Raw genomic sequence first — 6,000 nt, forward strand, 5'->3', positions numbered from 1 at the left:
GGTATGATCAGAGAAGTGAAGTATCCAAAATGGCTGGCCAATGTGGTTGTTGTTCAAAAGAAAAATGGAAAGTGGAGGGTATGTGTCGATTTCACTGATTTGAATAAGGCATGTCCCAAGGATCCTTTCCCATTACCCCACATTCACTCCATGGTGGATGCAACGGCGGGTCATGAACTGTTAACCTTTATGGATGCATCATCTGGATTCCAACAAATTCAGATGGAACCATCTGACCAAGAGGATACGGCCTTTATGACCCCAACCGGTTTATATTGTTATATTGCTATGCCTTTTGGATTAAGAAATGCAGGTGCAACATATCAAAGGCTAGTGAATATGATGTTCAAAGATCAAATTGGACAAACTATGGAAGTGTACATAGACGATATGGTGGTAAAATCCAAAAAAGCCGAGGATCACCTAAGGGACTTGGAGGAAGCATTTGATATCCTTGATAATTATAACATGAAGCTTAATCCTTCAAAATGTCACTTTGGTGTTAAAGCAGGTAAATTCTTAGGATATATGGTAACCCAGAGGGGCATTGAAGCAAGCCCGGAACAAATCAAAGCATTGGTGAATATCAAATCCCCTGCCAACGCTAAGGATGTGCAAAGGCTAACAGGCAGGATAGCAGCTCTAAACAGATTCATATCCAAATCCTCAGAAAAGTGTAAAGAATTCTATGATATCCTAAGAAAGAACAAGAAATTCGAATGGACTGAAAAGCATGAGAATGCTTTACAAGCCCTAAAAGAATACATGTCCTCAGCCCCAGCATTGATGAAACCAGAAAAAGGAGATGTGTTATCCTTTTACCTTGCGGTATCCTCAAAAGCAGTAAGTGCAGTCCTTGTTAAGGATCATGAAGGTACACAATATCCTGTCTATTATGTAAGTAAGAGTTTACTTGATGCTGAATCCAGGTATTCACACCTTGAAAAGCTTATTCTTGCACTGATTATGGCATCTACTAAACTAAGACATTATTTTGAAACCCATGTTATTGTCGTTAGAACTAATTTCCCAATTAAAAATGTCCTCAGGAAACCAGAGATGTCCTGAAGAATGGCTAAGTGGGCAGTAAAGCTTAGTGCCCATGATATAAGATATGAGCCTAGAACAGCCGTCAAATCCCAAGCATTAGCAGACTTTGTGGCTGATTTCAGTAGTGATTTACAAAAGGAAGCCGAATTGGAAGTCCAGCAGCTGGATGAAACCAAGGATCCTTGGATACTACATACTGACAGATCCTCAAATGTTAAAGGCACGGGGCTTGGTATACTACTAAAATCGCCACAGGGGGACATAATACCCCATTCCATAGCTTGTGAGTTCCAAGCCACTAATAATGAGGCTGAATACGAAGCCTTAATCGCTGGTTTGCAAATCGCTAAGCATATGAGGATCAGGTATCTTGAGTTTGACACAGGTACCAAGGGAGGAAAATACAGAAGCTGATGCATTGGCCAATCTAGGATCATCTTTGAAGATCCCAGAGGATATAAGTATCCCCATCATCCATATCCTGGCTCCTGCTATTGAAAATCAGGTGGCCATGGATATAGAAGAGGATTCTGCAATGATCACTAGTGAGGATACTCAATCTTGTTCAGGAGGATCATGGATCTCACCAATCATGAGATACTTACAACACGGAGAGATTCCTATGGGAGAAAATCCTAGGGCTTTCAGAATTAAGGTATCTCAATTCACAATCTTAAATAATATGCTATATAAGCGATCTCTTGCAGGACCATATTTAAGATATATCGAGGATCCTGAAGTTCAAGAAGTTTTAAAAGACTTCCATGAAGGAGATTGTGGAAACCATACTGGGGGCAGGGCATTGTTCTCAAGGATCTTAAGGACAGGATACTACTGGCCAACTATGAAAAGGGATGCTGTGGAGTATGCTAAGAAGTGTGATCCTTGTCAAAGACACAGCAATATCCTTCATCAGCCGGCTGAATTTCTACATCCTATACCATCCTCTTGGCCATTCATGAGATGGGGGATGGATATAGTTGGCAAGCTCCCTAAAGCACCTGGTGGAAAAGTGTTCATGCTTGCTATGACTGACTACTTCTCCAAGTGAATAGAGGCTGAAGCTTTTTCCCAAGTTAGAGAGAAGGAAGTTATATCCTTTATTAAGAGAAACATTATAACTAGATTTGGCATTCCTTCTGAAATTGTATGTGATAATGGTTCCCAATTTATTGGGGCAGGACTACTAACTTTTGTAACAGTTGGGGGATTAAGATGATAACATCAACACCAGTCCACCCACAAGCCAATGGTCAAGCAGAATCATCCAACAAGATCATCATCAACAATCTGAAGAGGAAACTTGGATCCAAGAAGGGGAAATCGGCAGAGGAATTGCCTTATGTGCTTTGGACTGATAGGACAACCCCCAAGAATGCTACTGGTCAAACACCCTTCTCTTTGGTGTTTGGGGCAGAATCAGTGATCCCAACAGAAATGGTGGTTCCAACTGCTAGAACAAGTACCCGTGATCCTGAGGAGAATGATGCAAACCTGGCTCAAGACTTGGATACTATTGAAGAAATCAGGGATCTGGCTAGGATAAGGATGGCTAGCTACCAACAAAGAATGGCTGGTGCTTACAACAAAAAGGTCAGGATAAGGAAATTCCAAGTTGGGGATATGGTATTGAGAAAAGCATTCCAAAATACCACCAATCCTGCTGATGGGAAATTGGCACCAAAATGGGAAGGCCCTTATTTGATTGAAGCCGAAGCAGGAAAGGGGGCATATAGATTGCTTACCATGGAAGGTAATCTGTTACCAAGAGCCTGGAATGCTGTCCACTTTAAAAAATATTTCATGTGAGCAGGATCCTTGTGGCATGAATGATCCTTACATTGGAAGTATCCTTCAAGGATCCCTGAAGCATCAATGATCCTTACTCTGGTAATGTCCTAAGCTCGAACTCTTATTTACATATCTTCTTATTTAAGGATAAGGATCATGTATCCTTCATCCTTCTCTCACGAGATTTTGAGTTCTGATAAGTCCAGGTATCCTTAGCATAATGTCGACAATCTTCAGAAGCAACTCAGATCCTTGGGTTCAACCCCAGTTATCCTTGGGCTTGTCCCCAGTTTTCGCCTGTAGCGCACGATGATCCTGGTATAGTTCACGTCTTTGGGACCAGTACTCGCTTTAGGGGCTGATAACCCCATCGTACTGGCTATACCAAGGATCCTACGTATAATGGTAGACGTACCATACATCCGTTCCTAAGGTTTCTAACGTTTTCACGTTAGCTAAGTGTTTTGGTCAAAAATCACACAAGGATAATGCAACCAAACTCTATGTAAACGGGGAATGATGCTTGGTTTGATGAATAAAGTAAAGGATCACTTTAATGTAAAATATGCAAGTGACACAAGGATTTATACGAGGAAAAAGCCCTTGATCAATGAATGATCTCCGGCATAAAAAACCTCGGGTGATGGCAACTACCGATCACCAAGCTTCAATATAACAAACAATGTTTTTACAACTTCGGATGGTAACGAGCTAGGTACAAGGATCACTATAGTATCGTGTGTCAAAGCGTGTGAGAAATGTGTTGTGTCTTCCGAATGTGGAAGAGTGCTACTTATACAAGTATGTGTGGTCGTATTTTAGGTAAATAACCTAACTATTAGCTCGTTACCCCTTCAAGAATAGAAGTAAATTTAGCCTAAATTATCGCCCTTAAATTGTGCTGAGTTTCCATATTGTCCACAACGTCCATCTTTGATTATGCATATGCCAAAGTAGCGTGACAGGTTCCTTGTTTACATTGTTAAGAGCGGATCCTACTCGAAATTCCTGCAAAACAACATTAAATTCAAAGAGAACAATCGTTAGTAAGAGGATCCCTAGGATGCTCCGTGATCCTGATCCTGGAACTTTTCTGAGGATCACTATCTGCCAAAGAAACAAGGATCACTGGTTAGGATCACGTGTAAGGATCACATGTAAGGATCATAAGTCATAAAAATTCAGCCCTAACAATTGCCCCCAAAATATAAGGAGTAATATTGTAAATAAACGAGTTGTATTTTGTTGATCTTATCCGCAACAAGCTAACGGATAGCTAGCCGTTGGAGACGGACTAGCCGTTGCAAACCTGACGTCACTGAAGTGACTCTCCTGCAAATAAATAGAAGATAGGGATAGGATCGAATGCATTTAAATTCAAAGCGGCTCCCTTTATAACCGTATTCGGAAGATCAACCAGGTATTCTCCTTCTCATCTTCGTCTCTTTTGCTCTGTTTTTCTTCTTCCTTCCATCCTTCTGTTAAGATGTTGCTCCTGAACTCCCCGCATAAGGATCCTAAGAAGAACAGCCCCTTGAAGGGTCAGGGGATTATTAAAGATTCTCCCACCGAGAGGTACTGTTTTACCGATCCTCAGGTCGACAGAATCCGTCATTGTTTTCCGGCGAACACCATCTTCAAGTCTTTCACCCCCACTGCTTTGAGTGATTTTATTTCTGATGCTTGGGTAGCTTTCCCGGTTACTCCGTTCTTGATAGGATATTCGTATCCTTTCCGACAGTTCACTCAATCCTTCTTCTCTCTCACCGGCATCTGCTATATCCAGGCCATGCCCATGATCTGGAGGGTGTTATATACCCTTGAGAGGATCATTGAACAAGAGAGGATTGATCTTGGTATGGCGGAGCTGGCTGAGATGTATGATCTTACCACTTTCGGATCCCATCGTTATTTGTTTAAGCGAAAAGCTGGAGAGGATCACCCTGTCTTCAAAGTCACCAAGAACGACATGAACTGGAAGCGTCGGTTCTTTTTTGTTAGGAGAGATACCATTCCTGATGGGAAGGATTTGCCCAAGGAGTGGGCTATCCATGGTGTAACACCTTGAAATTTTGTGTCCAATGATGTGTTAACACGTGTCATTTGTTTACACGTGGCATCTATAATAAATAAAGAACTATTTTTGACAAACCTTGAAAGTATATAAATTCGAGGGTTATAAATGTCAGCAAGGGTAAATATATTGTATAGTATCCCTAAATAACGCTTAAACCTTCAAACGAATAAATTATAGATCGTACATATATAAAACGCGGAAGAAAGTGAGAGATTACAAACTACAGGGGTTAACTGTGTCAACATGTTTAATAAATACCTCTGAGTGACCCTTTAACGTTTCCAAGACTTTGTAACGGTATTATACCCTCACTAAAATAATATATATAAATTTCGCGAAGTTTCGATATGAAACGAGAAAGTTACGGCCGAATTCGTAGAAGAAGGGTTAAAAGCGTCAACAGTGAAAGTTAAGGCTTTCCAACATAAATAATAAATAAACCGGGGACTTAATAATGCGGGTAATTAACACGAGGCCCCTATCGGTAAATAACCGAGGGCCAAACCGCAAAGTTACCCCTTCAAATCCGAAAGGTCAGGCAAATCATTACGAAAGATTTCGTTAATAATGGCCCGATTCTGATAATCATGACAAAAGATTTAAAAATTCAGAAAATATAACCTTAGGCGACCCGCGTGAAGTTTCAACATAAGTTGAGGCGGGCCGCGAGCCTCCTCTAATTCGCGTCTGTTATTTGAACTTTAGGCGACCCGCGTTAAAAAGCATGGAAAGTCCCATGCGGGCCGCGTAAAGTGCCCAGATGCAGAAAAATGGTAACTACTTGGCTTTTGGAACTTGTGAACGATTATGCATGTAATTATGGGGCATGGGCACCCTACAAATGACCCATACATTTAGGGGACAACTACCCATCAGCTCTGGACTGATAGTAGAGCTTGTAATGATCATAAGTGGCCTTCTTTGGCTATAAATAGCCACTTCTTGTGCATTACCAATCACACAACTCAAAAACACTTATATCTGATCATTCAAGAGCTCTCTAGCTTTCCCTTCTGTTCTCTCATCAAGAGTTAACTTCTGTAAGTCGTTCATAACCATTTTGGGTTCACATTTCCATAGTT

This window comes from Helianthus annuus, chromosome 14 (genome assembly GCF_002127325.2).
Source record: "Helianthus annuus cultivar XRQ/B chromosome 14, HanXRQr2.0-SUNRISE, whole genome shotgun sequence".
Lineage (NCBI taxonomy): Eukaryota > Viridiplantae > Streptophyta > Magnoliopsida > Asterales > Asteraceae > Helianthus > Helianthus annuus.